The sequence below is a fragment of the Heterodontus francisci genome, chromosome 30, assembly GCF_036365525.1.
Source record: "Heterodontus francisci isolate sHetFra1 chromosome 30, sHetFra1.hap1, whole genome shotgun sequence".
NCBI classification, from domain to species: Eukaryota; Metazoa; Chordata; class Chondrichthyes; order Heterodontiformes; family Heterodontidae; genus Heterodontus; species Heterodontus francisci.
The window spans coordinates 24,541,499-24,557,246 of NC_090400.1; the positions used below are offsets into that span (position 1 = coordinate 24,541,499).

Sequence of the window (15,748 nt, forward strand, 5' to 3'; positions counted from 1 at the left end):
TCCCCCAGATCTGACCCAATCAATGACTTCAAGACAGATCCCCTGAGCTGCCAATGCCAGCACAGGCCCCCCATCTGATGCAGCCATCTGATCCAGTCTTGCAGCCTTCAGCTCAAGCCCTTGACCTGTAGCACCAGCCTTTAGCACATCTATCCAGTAGTTTACATGTACCACTATCTAAAGGCCTGCTCAGGTCGGGGGAAAGAACCCGACCGATCCACAGCGGACCCGACCCCGCCCGAGTCTCCCCAATTTCGCCCGAGCCCGATTCGACCCGAGCCCGACCATTTACCGTCCGACTGGGAAGCTCCACCGCGTGCGTGATGACGTCTAGTGACGTCACTCGCTCACCGTGCGTGATGACACCATAATTACGTCACTCGCTCACTGCGCAAACTTAATTTCCTTCTGGAGTGTCAGCTCAGGTGAGTTTTTTTTATTTTTACTGCTGACTGGCCGAGTCTGTGTCGGGTATCAGACCTTTACTACTATCCCTGTTCCGTCGGTTCAACTCGGCAGAGACGCCTCCCGAAACATCGAGCAGATTTTATACTTCAGGTTTAATGCTAATATTTGGGGGCAGAATAAACCCCAGCGGATGGAGGATAGTCCACCCTGTGAAATGTGTTTGTATGCCCAGTATGCATACTGTTTGTTGTCATTCCTCTGCATATGTTTAGATTGCCTTTCACAAAGACATTTTTATTTCTTATGTTTATGATGCTGCATTCTTTGAAAACCTACATTCACTTGAGATTTCATTTTGATGTGAAGAAGCTGATTGCATATATTCAGCTTGGTTAGTTTTTATTTTTTGCCATTGTTAATGAATGCAAGAAGGAAATTTGATGTGAAGAGGAAAAGAATAAAGGTCACGCCATTACATTTCATTGTCCTGCTGTGGCCGCGAGTCCATTGGGTGCAACCATTTAGTATTGCGAACTCTACTGTTCGATTTTGAGGGTGTATTAAAACTCGACGTTTTCACTTCATGATTCAGTTCATCTGTCAGCTTAAAGGTAAACACAGCCTACTGGCTCTGGGAACAGGCATTTTGGGTAATGTCTTCTTTCAATATCTAGTTAACTTACAACATAACCCAGAGATCATAACAATACACAAAGGGTTAATGCTATGATCCCCAGATCATACTGCTGTTTAATTAAATAGTGAGAAATAAAGGTGTACTGCTGCTCATGGAGAATTCAGTGTCTCCTTATAGGAGTAAAGAGTAATACTGAGCTACTTACACCCTTGAAATTAGTAACACCTGCCTTCATCTTTCTACCCTATATCATATAACTAAACAAAGGATTTCAGATAACATGTACACAGTGGAACTCATGGCCATGTCTAGTTGTCGGCCTTTTCCTGACCACGTAAACAGAATTATCAGACATGTCAGTGGGTGTCACAAAAACTTTGTGCGAGCGACCTTAATTGGGATCATACTCAGTACAGGCGGCACAGTGGCGCAGTGGTTAGCACCGCAGCCTCACCGCTCCAGGGACCCGGGTTCGATTCTGGGTACTGCCTGTGCGGAGTTTGCAAGTTCTCCCTGTGACCGCGTGGGTTTTCCCCGGGTGCTCCGGTTTCCTCCCACCGCCAAAGACTCGCAGGTTGATAGGTAAATTGGCCGTTGTAAATTGCCCATAGTGTTGGTAGGTGATAGGGAATATGGGATTCCTGTAGGGTTAGTATAAATGGGTGGTTGATGGTCGGCACAGACTCGGTGGGCCGAAGGGCCTGTTTCAGTGCTGTATCTCTTAATAAATACTTCCCAATATTTCCGTTCCAAGGTGGCATCTTGAGTCCCCACCACTTGAAGTTTTTACACACAACTTCGAGACGCTTTTTTGGAAATAAAGCAATATCATGTCACATTGCTTTCCTAAGGCCACTCACCATGTCGCTTCCTACAATAAAACAAAGTTGGACAGACAAGCCCTCTAAGAATCTATGTTGGCTGTTCACTTGATCATTATTAAACAGGTAATCAAGTTTACACCTGATAATCAATTGCATTAACTGAAGACTCGGACAACCAAAGGTTCTGGAGCTGGCACTAGCTCTAATTCTCGGGGTTTTTTTAAAAACCTCTCACCTTAAAGATTTGGCCGAACCTTGAGTGTAACAGCCTTTCTCTCCTGTGGTTAGCAGTCCAGTCTATCCTCTGGCACATTCTTCAGCAAAAGATGGCGGCTTTCCCAATGAATTAAAGGGTTGTTGGGAGACAGAGGTAATTGAACGGTCGCAATTTGGGGTTCTGTGGTTTTGATTATTATTTCAAGATTGGGGAAACGTTTAACAAGTTTTTACACAATGTATTTCTGGTTTGAGAGGTACATTTCATGGTAAGCATCACAATTGAAGTAGTTAAAAGAAATTCTGGAAATGATAGTGCGAAGAGTTTGTGCTGTTGTACATATGTTGCATCCTGTTTCTGAAGCAGACTTGCGCTTTACGCCGTGGTCATAGCAATTAGTCAAGTGGAGAGTTTTCTTCCACAGTGTTAGAATGCGGAAGTACACGGAGTGTTGGAGTAAGACTTTGATCCACTGTTAAAAGTAACTGTTAATGGCGAGCGGGGCGAGAGAAGGAAGGGCCGGCGTGAGGCCGATCGCGAGTATTTGAAAAGTAGTGTGAGAGCCAAGGGGTTTTGCAGGCGGGAGGTTGGAGAGGCCCTGACTGAGCGGGAGAATGGCTAGTGGGGCGGGGTTAGAATGAGAGGCCCTTAGGCAGTACGAGAATGGTTAGGGTATTGCGGAGGGTGAGAGGTTCTTTCTGAGCCGGAGATTGGTTAGGGTATTGAGGAGGGGGCAGAGGTACTCTTACTGAGTGGGCAAATGGTTAGGGAATTAAGTGGGGGGAAGCCTCTACTGAACAAGGGAATGGTTAGTGGGGGTTAGAGTGGCCCTTACTGAGCAGGACATCAGGTAGGGTAGTTGCAGGGGGAGGGAGGGGAGAAATCTTTACCGAATAGGAGAATGGTTAACATAGCGGGGGGGGGGGGGGGGGCGTGGTAAAGAGAGTATTAGGGGCGAGAGAGTTAGTCAGTTTTGGGGAAGACAGTAGTTTATGTATTGAATACTTAAGATGATGGTTAAATGATGATGAACAGAGAATGATATGGTTCTCTTGGGCGAGGAGTGAGGGGATTGGTCTGGATTTTAGGACATTCTGTTGAAAAATGGGGAGCTAATGGAGGTTGTTGAGGCCAGGATGATGCATAAGTAAACCTACTAAACATGGGATAGGATGGTATGTATTTGTTATTTTGGAATAGAGCCTGGAACATTGGCAAGAAGAGAGTTTAGTGATGACAAAAAAAAAATCAGATTTTGGACAGTCTTAGTGATGGACTGAATATGGGGATTGAAATCCTACTCCGTCTATAGGATGTTCAGGTTTCATGCTGAGCAAGGAGTTAGGAGGGGTGATGTAATCATAGAAACATAGAAAGTCTATGGCACAGAAAGAGGCCACCAGGTCCATCGGTTCTGCACCAGCCAAAAAATGAGCCCCCGGCCTAATCCACTTTCCAGAGTTTGGTCTGTAGCCCTGCAGGTTACGACACTTCAGGTACACATCCAAGCACCTTTGAAATGAGTGAGGGCTTCTGCCTGTAATACCCCTTCAGGCAGTGAGTTCCAGACCCCCACACCCTCTTGGTGCAAACATTTTTCCTCATCTCCCCTCTAATCCTTCTACCAATCACTTTAAATCTATGCCCCGTAGTCACTGACCTCTCTGCTAAGGTAAATAGGCTGTTCCCATCCACTCTATCCAGGCCCCTCACAATTTTGTACGTTTCACTCAAATCTCCCCTCAGCCTTCTCTGTTCTAAGGAGACCAGCCCCAGCCTATCCAATCTTTCATCATAGCTGCAACTTTCCAGTCCTGGCAACATCCTCGTAAATTTCCTATGTACCCCCTCTGGTGCAATTGCATCCTTTCTATAATGGGGTTACCAGAACTGTACACACTACTCAAGTTGTGGCCTAACTAATGATTTATACAGTTCCATCATTACCTCCCTGTTCTTATATTCTATACCTCAGCTAATAAAGGAAAGGATTCCATATGCTGCCTTAACCACCTTATCGACCTGTCCTGCTACCTTCAGGGATCTGTAGACATTCACTCCAAGGTCCCTCACTTTCTCTCAGTATTTTCCCATTAATTGTGTATTCCTTTGCCTTGTTTGACCTCCCCAAATGCATCACCTCACACTTCTCTGGGTTGAATTTCATTTGTCACTTTTCTGCCCACCTGACCAGTCCATTGATATCTTCCTGCAGTCTATATCTATCCTCCTCACTATCAACCATTCAGCCAATTTTTCTGTCATCTGAAAACTTCTTGATCATGCCCCCTACATTTACGTCCAGATCGTTAATATATAAGCAATTTTGGTCTATTGTGTGCAGTTTTGGCCTCCTTATCTGAGGAAGGATATTCTTGCTATGGAGTGAATGCAGCAAAGGTTTACCAGACTGATTCCTGGGATGGCGGGACTGACGTATGAGGAGAGATTGAGTTGGTTAGGATTATATTCGCTGGAGTTCAGAAGAGTGAGGGGGATCTCATAGAAGCCTATAAAATTCTAACAGGACTTGACAGGGTAGATGCAGGAAGGATGTTCCTGATGATGGGGCAGTCCAGAACTAGGGGTCATAGTCTAAGGATACGGGGTAAACCTTTCAGGACTGAGATGAGGAGAAATTTCTTCACCCAGAGAGTGGTGAGCCTGTGGAATTCGCTACCACAGAAAGCAGTTGAGGCCAAAACATTGTATGTTTTCAAGAAGGCGTTAGATATAGCTCTTGGGTCTAAAGGGATCAAAGGGTATGGGGCGAAAGTGGGAACCGGTTACTGAGTTGGATGATCAGCCATGATAATGAATGGCGGAGCAGGCTCGAAGGGCCAAATGGCCTGCTCCTATTTTCTATGTAAAAGCAGGAGACCCAGTACTGAGCCCTGCGGAACCCCATTGGAAACAGCCTTCCAGTCGCAAAAACACCCGTCAACAGTTACTCATAGAGTCGTACAGCATAGAAACAGGCCCTTCGGCCCACCGCGTCCATGCCGATCATAATGCCCATCTATACTAATCCCACCTGCCTGCATTAATTCCATATCCCTCTGTGCCTTGCTCATTCAAGTACCTGTCCAGATGCCTCTTAAATGTTGCTAGAGTACCTATGTCGACCTCCTCCTCAGGAGGCTCATTCCAGATACCCACTATTCTTTGTGTGAAAAATTTACCCCTTTGATCCCCTTTAAACCTCCCTCTCACCTTAAATCTATGCCCTCTAGTTTTAGTCACCCCTACCATGGGAAACAGACTCTGGCTATCTACCCTATCTATGCCTCTCATAATTTTATATACCTCTATCATGTCCCCTCTCAGCCTCCGTTGCTCCAGGGAAAACAGACCCAGCCTATCCAATCTCTCTTTATAATTCAAGCCCTCCAAACCAGGCAACATCCTTGTGAATCTTTTCTGCACCCTCTCTAGCTTAATCACATCTTTCCTGTAGTGCGGCGACCAGAACTGCACACAGTACTCCAAATGCGGCCTAACCAACGTTATGTACAACTGTAACATGACGTCCCAACTCTTGTACTCAGTGCCTCAGCCGATGAAGGCAAGCATGCTATTTGCCTTCTTCACTACCCTGTCTACCTGCGTTGCCACTTTCAGGGAACTATGGTACTTGCACCCCAAGGTGTCTCTGCTCAACAACACTCCCCAGGGCCCTGCCATTCACTGTATATGTCCTGCCCTGGTGATGCAAAATGCATCACTTTGCACTTGTCTGCATTAAATTCCATTTGCCAATCCCTTGCCCACTTTCTCAGTTGATCTATATCCTGCTGTAACCTAGACAACCTTCTTCACTGTCCACTATACCACCAATTTTGGTGTCATCTGCAAACTTACTAATCATGCCCCCTACGTTCACATCCAAGTCATTAATATATATGACAAACAACAGAGGGCCCAGCACCGATCCCTGCGGCACACCACTGGTCACTGGCCTCCAATCTGAAAAACAACCCTCCACTACCACCCTTTGCCTCCTATCACCAAGCCAATTTTGTATCCAATTGGCTAGCTCACCCTGGATCCCATGTGTTCGAACCTTCTGGACCAGCCTACCATGCGGGACCTTGTCAAAGGCCTCGCTAAAGACCATGTAGACAATGTCCATCGCCCTGCCCTCGTCAATCCTCTTGGTCACCTCCTCAAAAAAGTCAATCAAATTCGTGAGACATGATTTCCCACACACAAAGCCATGCTGACTATCTCTAATCAGACCTTGCCTTTCCAAATGCATATAAATCCTGTCTCTCAGAATCCCTTCCAATAACTTTCCCACCACTGATGTAAGGCTCACCGGCCTGTAGTTCCCTGGCTTATCCCTGCTGCCCTTCTTAGATAAAGGCACAACATTAGCTATCCTCCAATCTTCCGGTACCTCACCCGTGGCTAATGATGATACAAAAATCTCTGCCAGGGCCCCAGCAATACTGTTTGTTTTCTGCCACTAAGCCAATTTTGTATCCAGCTTGCTGCATTCCCCTGGATCCCATGGGCTTTTTTTTAAACCAGTCTGCCATGTGGGACCTTGTCAAAAGCCTTGCTAATCGGAGCTAAAATGTGGAATTTCTTCCACAACTCATTTATTAAGGTCTGCCCTCCCCTCCCCATCTATTTGCATGTGAATTTGGTTGATGCCTCCGATCCTAGTCCCTCTTCCAACCCCCCCTCTCCTCCCACCCCAATTCCTTTTTCCCATATACTATTACTAAGCTTCCCTTCTCTCCAATCATCATCTCAGGCACAAGCCCCTCTTAAATAGGCTCACAGCATCCTTCCATTCACCCTTGATATTCAGCATGCCACCTGTTTTTGTCTATGCTAAGCAGCAAACTCATACTTTATCCTGAACAGCCATCTCACCCAATGTTTTCCTTGGAGGTCAACTTCTCAAACCTCCTCCCCATCCAGCTCGCCACTTTCAGTGCTGGCCCATGACTCCATCTGCTATGCTATAATCGCTGTCCTTCATCTGCATCTGAACTGTTTGGTCCTTCAAAAACAAGATTTGCTATCCATAATTTTGTGGATGAATCAACAGATATCTTGGCATTAATAGAAACTTGTCCTATGATTAGCAACACTTTCTACAGAAGCACTACCACTTATCTATACATTTCATGATTTGCCCCAACCAAACTGCCACGCTAGCAATATGGCCCATAATCGCAAGTTTCACCTTAGTCTCTCTATTCTTAAAGTACCTTCTTATTCAAGCACCTCACTCTGTTCTCTCACATTCCTAATTCAAAAATAAAAGCAAAATACTGTGCATGCTGGAAATCTAAAATAAAAAGAAAATGCGGAAGTACTTGGGTCTAGCAGCATCTGTGGAGACAGAAACAGAGTTAATGTTTTAGAAGCATAGAAAAAGTACAGCATAGAAGGAGGCCATTCAACCCATCATGCCCGCGTGGGCCGAATAAACTAGCCGCCCAAACTAATCCCACCTTCCAGCACCTGGTCCATAGCCCTGCAGGTTACAGCAGGTACATGTCCAGGTACCTTTTAAAAGAATTGAGAGTCTCTGCCTCCACCACCATTCCTGGCAGCGAATTCCAGATACCCACCATCCTCTGGGTGAAAAAGTTTCCCCTCATGTCCCCTCTAATTCTTCCACCAATCACCTTAAATCTGTGTCCCCTGGTACCTGACCTCTCCGCAAGGGGCAACAGGTCCTTCCTGTCCACTCTGTCTAGGCCCCTTATAATCAAGTAACCCCTCAGCCTCCTCAGTTCCAGGAAAAAGAACCGTAGCCTATCCAATCTTTCCTCATAGCTGCAACTTTCAAACTCTGGCAACATTCTTGGAAATTTTCTCTGTACTCTCTCCAGAGCAATTATGTCCTTTCTGTAATATGGTGACCAGAACTGTATGGAGTACTCCAGCTGTGGCCTCACCAGTGTTCTATACAGTTCCAGCATCACGTCCCTCCTTTTGTACTTTATACCTCGGCCAATAAACGAAAGCAATCCATATGCCTTCTTCACCACTCTATCTACCTGTTCTGCCACCTTCAGGGACCTGGACATGCATTTCAAGGTGTCTCACTTCTTCTACTCCTCTCAATATCCTCCCGTTTATTGTGTATTCCCTCGCTTTATTTGCCCTCCCAAATGCAGTACCTCACGCTTCTCTGGATTGAATTCCATTTGCCACTTTTCCATCCACTCAACCAAACCATTGATATCATTTTGGAGTCCACGGCTTTCCTCCTCACTATTAACTACACGGCCAATTTTTGTGTCATCAGCAAATTTCCCAATCATGCCTCCCACATTTAAGTCCAAATCATTGATATATACCACAAACAGCAAGGGACCCAACATTGTGACTTGTGGAACGCCACTGGAAACCGCTTTCCATTCGCAAAAACATCTGTCGACTACTACCCTTTGTTTCCTGTCACTGAGCCAATTCTGGATCCAACCTGCCACATTCCCCTGTATCCCATGGGCTTACATTTTACTAGCCAGTCTGCCATGCGGGACCTTGTCAAATACCTTACTAAAATCCATGTAAACCACATCCACTGCACTACCCTCATCAATCCTCTTTGTTACTTCCTCAAAAAACTCAATTAAGTTAGTAAGACATGACCTTCCCCTAACAAATCCATGCTGACTATCCCTGATTAATCCATGCCTTTCTAAGTGACAGAATCCATTCTGCGGGATAGGATAAACTAACAATTTTCCCACCACCGAGGTCAGACTGACTGGCCTATAATTACCTGACTTATCCCTCACACCCTTTTTAAACAATGGTACAATGTTTGCAGACCTCCAATCATCTGGTACCTTGCCTGTATCTAGTGAGGATTTGAAGATGGTCCTCAGCGCATCTGCTATTCCCTCCCTGGCTTCCTTTAACAACCTGGGATGCAGTCTGGTGATTTATCCACTTTCAGGGATGTCAGACCCTCAAGCACTTGCTCTCTCATTATACTTATCGTATCTAATATTTCACACTCCTCCTCAGTAACTACAATGTCTGCAATAACCCTCTCCTTTGTGAAGACAGAGATAAAAAAACTTATTAAGAACCTTGCCCACATCTTCTGCATCCACGCATAAGTTCCCCTGTACATCTCTGATAGGCCCGACCCTTTCCTTAGTTATCCTCTTGCGCTTAATGTACTGATAAAACATCTTTGGGTTTTCCTTTTTTACTTCACCCCTGCACTTTCCAAAATTTAAGCTTTCTAAAGTATTAAGATATTTGTGATCGTCATAAGCTTTATTTTTTTTGCTTTAACTTATCCTGTAAGCTTTTAGATAACTAGGGGGCTCTAGATTTGGCAGTACCACCCTTAATCTTTGTGGGGTCATGCCTACACTGTGCCCATAGTATCTCACTCTTGATTGCCTCCCGCTGGTATGCCACTGTTTTCCTTCAAGTAGCTGTATCCAGTCCACTTTCACAAGGTCACCTCTTGGTTTTGTAAAATTTGCCTTCCCCCAATTTAGAACCTTTGCTTATGTTTTATCTTTGTCCTTTTCCCTGATTATGCTAAAACTAACTATTATGGTCACTATCTCCAAAATGGTCACCCAATGTTACTTCATCCACTTGCCCAGCTTCATTACCGAAGACTAAATCTAGAATTGCACCCCCTCTCATTGGGCTTGTTATGTGCTGGCTAAAAATGTTCTCTTGAACACAGTTCAAGAATTTTGTCTCCTCTGTGCCCTTCACACTGTTGGTATCCCAGTTGATATTGGGGTAGTTGAAATCCCCAACTATTATTGCCCCATAGTTTTTGCACCCAGAAATCTGCCTACATATTTATTCTATCTCCCTCTCACTATTTGGGGGTCTATAGTACACTCCCAGTAATGTGGCTGCCCCCTTTTTATTTCTGAGCTCCACACAAACGTTATCTCTGTTTCTCTGTATATAGATGCTGTCAGACCTGCTGAGTACTGCCAGCACATTCAGTTTTTATTCCTAATTCAAAATTCTTGCTAATTTAAAATCCTTGCTAATTACCTTATTATCAAATTCTGGTCACTGCATTACAGGAAGATGTAATCAGATAAAGATTGCACAGAAGAAATTTACAGTGATGTTTTCGAGGAATATAGGGGTCTATTCGGAAGTGCCATCTCCGCATTAAATTCACTACAGATTTCTGACATAAATGATTTCACGTTCTGGGTTGGCAGGGAAACAGCCAGAGGGCTGAAATTCACAGCCTGGGGAACAGGATATCCCCTAACAGCAATTGAACTTCAGGGAGAAGGAATAATGAATGGACTGGAGCTGCTGTCAAAGGCTGTTACTAAGGCAATCAACTCACAGGCAAAGGGAAGGGCATGTGATATATTGGCTCGGGACTTGATAGATGAAGTTAGATCAGACATTGAAGATATAAGATTCAGGACTGCACCTAGACAAATGTATCATACAGTTAAGAAATTGGATCTCAGCAGCCTTAATGAGGAAAGGCAAGAACTTGTGGTTACTAGACCCACTACGGATGGAGGAAGGAAAATAATAAAGTTTCTGATGACTGTGCCCCAGGAACATGCAGATGGGACTTATCAAGGTGGATGTAAATTCGAATCAATGGGAATAGAAAAGAATGGGCGGGTGTACCAGGTGGGATCCCGGGGATACTTGGTGGTCATTAAGAATACCACCTTATTGATGACAACACGGGAATGTTGTACAGAGTCACAGCATTTCATTGTCTGCTGGTGTTGCACATCAGTAATAGCTCTGCCATCGTGGTGTTAGTGAATCCTGTGGAAAAGGGGAAAAGGTTTTCAAGGCAGTCCAAACCTCCCTCACGCAATGGTGTTTCCTGACAGATAGAACACGATTCTTTTACAGAAGTTTAGAGTGCGGCAATGTGGAAAATTGCCCAGGTATGTCCTGTACACACAAAGCAGGACAAGTCTAACCCAGCCAATTACTGCCCCATCAGCCTACTCTCAATCATCAGTAAAGTGATGGAAGGTGTCATCAACAGTGCCATCAAGCGGCACTTGCTTAGCAATAGCCAGCTCAGTGACGCTCAGTTTGGGTTCCGCCAGGGCCACTCAGCTCCTGACCTCATTACAGCCTTGGTTCAAACATGGACAAAAGAGCTTAACTCAAAAGGTGAGGTGAGAGTGACTGACCTTAACATCAAGGCAGCATTTGATCGAGTATGGCATCAAGGAGCCCTAGCAAAACTGAGGTCAATGGGAATCAGGGGGAAAACCGTCCGCTGGTTGGAGTCATACCCAGCGCAAAGGAAGATGGTTGTGGTTGTTGGAGGTCAATCATCTGAGCTCCAGGACATCACTGCAGGAGTTCCTCAGGGTAGTGTCCGAGGCCCAACCATCTTCAGCGGCTTCCTTCATTTATAGGGTCAGAAGTGGGGATGTTCGCTGATGATTGCACAACGTTCAGCACCATTCGTGACTCCTCAGATACTGAAGCAGTCCGTGTCGAAATGCAGCAAGACTTGGACAATATCCAGGCTTGGGCTGATAAGTGGCAAGTAACATTTGTGCCACACAAGTGCCAGACAATGAACATCTTCAACAGGAGAGAATCTAACCATCTCCCCTTGACATTCAATGGCATTACCATCGCTGAATCCCCCAATATCAACATCCTAGGGGCTACCATTGACCAGAAACTGAACTGGAGTAGCCATATAAATACCGTGGCTACAAGAGCAGGTCAGAGGCTAGGAATCCTGAGGCGAGTAACTCACCTCCTGACTCCCCAAAGCCTGTTCACCATCTACAAGGCACAATTCAGGAGTGTGATGGAATACTCTCCACTTGGCTGGGTGAGTGCAGCTCCAACAACACTCAAGAAGTTTGACACCATCCAGGACAAAGCAGCCCGCTTGATTGGCACCCCATCTACAAACATTCACTCCCCCCACCACCGACGCACAGTGGCAGCAGTGTGTGCCATCTACAAGATGCACTGCAGCAATGCACCAAGGCTCCTTAGACAGCACCTTCCAAACCCGCGACCTCTACCAACTAGAAGGACAAGGGCAGCAAATGCATGGGAACACCACCACCTGCAAGCCGCATACCATCCTGACTGCAGCGGTTCAAGAAGGCAGCGCACCAGCACCTTCTCAAGGGCAATTAGGGATGGGCAATAAATGCTGACCTGGCCAGCGATGCCCACATCCCATGAATGAATTTTTTTTTAAATTAGCAAGAAGAATGCTAAAAAAAAATACAAACACTGCTAGGTAGGCTACTGAACTAGAAAACTGCTAACCCTGCAAATAATATATAACCTCAACTGTGAAGATATCATTTCAAATGTGAAGATATAATTCAAGGGAGACATGACTGGGGGAAGGGACAAGAACAGAGAAGGGAACAGAGCAGTCAGACTACAAAATGATGGCCTTGGAACAGCTCGATAATTAAAACAAAGGAAGGCAAATGTTGCTGGCCAAGTAAATATGTGAAAAGATAGCTGACGCAGAGAATATCACGCAAAGTTAATATATAAGTATGTGGATTGAACAAAGGAGTTTTGAGTCGCCTCTTGGATGAGAGACGTACTGCCCTGTATGCATACTTGTATCTCTGAATAAATTATGCTTGCTTCACCTACAGCCATCTCATGTGAAGAGTTTTCAATAGTACTCTACAACACCAGGAATGGAGAATTTTAGCTATGAGAAAAGATTGGATAGGCTGGGGTTGTTTTCTTTGGAACAGAGGAGGCTGAGGAGAGGTTTAATTGAAGTATATAAAATTGAGGGGCCTAGATAGAGTGAATAAGAAGAACCTCTTTCTGCTGGCAGAGAGGTCACTAACCAGGGAGCATAGATTTAAAGAAATTGGTAGAAGGATTGGAGGAGAGTTGAGTAGTTTTTTTCACTTAGAGAGTAATGGGTGTTTGGAACTGGAACTCACTGCCTGAAAGGGTGGTAGAGGCAGAAACCCTCATAGCATTTAAAAAACACTTGGATATACACTTGAGGCGCTGTAACCTGTAGAGCTCCAGACCAAGAGCTGGAAGGTGGGATAAGACTGGATAGCTCTTTTTCAGCTGGCATGGACACAAAGTGCTTAATGGCCTCCTGTGCTGTAAATCTTTCTGTATTTCTGTTTTTATTTCATTATGTTTCATATGAAACTTGTGACGGCAGCGGTTTAGTTTGCAGACCCTCTGGAAAGTTTGTACAGACCCTCTGAGATCTGTGGACCCCAGTTTGAAAACAACTACACTAGTGCTTCTTCACACCTTCTGGTCAGGCTGTCCATTCATCAGGTTGCTAGGAGGGAGGCTGAGCTACAAGTTGCAGTTGATGCCTTGCTGGTAAGATCAGCCAGACCTCTGCATTCTCAGCCTTGCCAAGTTCTTGAGCCATTTTCAGCCTCTCGTTTTTTCCCACACCTGCCCACCCCCCCCCAACCTCCAAAACAAACTGAGGCCGTGTGCTGGACAAGTGAGCTGCTCAGTGACTCAAACCACAGTGGTCCTTAGCAACACTGCGGCACCATAAAGCAAGAGACTACCTTGCAGGAGGGTGGGGAAGCAAGTAAACTACCTCAATAGGAGAGCGGTTGTGGGACACTTCATAGTCAGAATAGATGGCGTTTTGCAATTTTGACTGAGCCTGCCAAATGGTATGTTGCCTTCCTACTACCAGGGTGGAGGACATCATAGAACAGGTAGAAAATCTTGTAGGAAGAGTATGAGAGCATCCAAAATTTTGGCCCAAGTTGGAACCAATGAAGTAAATCGAAATATATTTGAAGTCTTACACAGAGGTGCTTTAATGAATTAGGCTGTAGATTGGAAAGCAAGACCTCAAGGATGGTACAGTCCAATTACTTTGGGTGCATAATGCTGGACAGGTTAAGAAAGTGGTTAGAAAGGGCTTTTGGATAGCATGGAGCATTGGAATGAGTTCTGGAACAAGGGAAGGCTGTAACAAAATGGCAGCCTTGACTTGCACTGAAGCGGCAATGCAAAAGACGAGGCTGAAGCATTTGCAACCATCTTCAGCCAGAAGTGCCGTGCGGATGATCCATCTCTGCCTCCCCTTGAGGACCCCACCATCATAGCAGCCTGTCTTTCGACAGTTCGTTTCACTCCACGATATCAAAAAACGGCTGAAGACATTGGATACTGCAAAGATCAGGGACCCTGACAACCGCCCAGCTGTATTACTGAAATCTTATGCTCCATTGAAACATAGAAAATAGGAGCAGGAGTAGGCCATTCGGCCTTTCGAGCCTGCTCCGCCACTCAATATGATCACGGCTGATCATCCAACTCAGTAGCCTGTTTCTGCTTTCGCCCCATACCCTTTGATCCCTTTAGACCCAAGAGCTATGTCTAACTCCTTCTTGAAAACATACAATGTTTTGACCTCAACTGCTTTCTGTTATAGCGAATTCCACAGGCTCACCACTCTCTGGGTGAAGAAATTTCTCCTCATCTCAGTTCTGAAAGGTATACCCCATATCCTTAGACTATGACCCCTGGTTCTGGACTCCCCCACCATCGGGAACATCCTTCCTGCATCTACCCTGTCAAGTCCTGTTAGAATTTTATAGATTTCTATGAGATCCCCCTCACTCTTCTGAACTCCAGCGAATATAATCCTAACCGACTCAATCTCTCCTCATATATCAGTCCCACCATCCCAGGAATCAGTTTGGTAAACCTTCGCTGCACTCCCTCTATAGCAATAACATCCTGCCTCACATAAGGAGACCAAAACTGCACACAGTATTCCAGATGTGGCTTCTCCAAGACCCTGTATAATTGCAGCAAGACATCCCTGCTCCTGTACTCGAATCCTCTCGCTATTAAGGCCAACATACCATTTGCCTTTTTTACCGCCTGTTGCACCTGCATGCTTACTGGTGTACGAGAACACCCAGGTCTCGTTGCATATTCCCCTCTCTCAGTTTATAGCTGTTCAGATAACAATCTGCTGCAGAACTAGCTGTGCTTTAGCCAAGCTGTTCCACTACAGCTGCAACACTAGCATGAACCCGACAAAGTGGAAAATTGTCCAAGTATGTCTTGTGCACAAAAAGCAGGACAAATCCAATCCGGCCAATTGCCGGGCCATCAGTCTACTCTCTGTCATCGGTAAAGTGATTAAAAGTGTCATCGACAGTGCTATCGAGCGGCACTTAGCAACTGCTTGATCACCAATGCTCAGTTTGGGTTCCGTCAGGGCCACTCGACTCCAGATTTCATTGCAGCCTTGGTCCAAACATGGATAAAGGAGCTGAATTCCAGAGCTGAGGTAAGAGACAGAGCCCTCAACATCAAGGAAGCATTTGACTGAGCGTGACATTACAGAGCCCAAGCAAAATTGAAATAAATGGGAATCGGGAAGAAAATGCTGCTGGCTAAAGTCATACCTAGCACAAAGGAAGATGGTTGTGGTTGTTGGAGACCAGTCATCTCAGCCCAGGATGTTGCTGCAGGAGTTCCTCAGGGTAGTGTTCTAGGCCCAGCCATCTTCAGCTGCTTCATCAATGACCTTCCCTCCATCATAAGGTCAAAAGTGGGGATGTTTGCTGATTTATTGCAGTGTTGAGTACAATTCGCAATTCCTCAGATACTGAAGCAGTCACTGACTGAATGCTGCAACATTCAGGCTGAGGGTGGCAAGTAGCATTCGTGACACACAAG

At 45.4% G+C, this 15,748-nt stretch overlaps 1 protein-coding gene across 2 annotated transcripts in view; it reads left to right on the forward strand.

Moving 5' to 3' along the window:
• The first annotated feature begins 366 nt into the window (after nt 1–366).
• The window catches only part of mettl27 (methyltransferase like 27), a 35,807-nt gene continuing 20,425 nt past the window's right edge, over nt 367–15,748 (forward strand). For both annotated transcript variants that reach the window (XM_068010227.1, XM_068010228.1), the window contains exon 1: nt 367–425. The gene's annotated coding sequence lies outside the window, so the exon portion shown is untranslated. The remainder of the gene's footprint in view (nt 426–15,748) is intronic.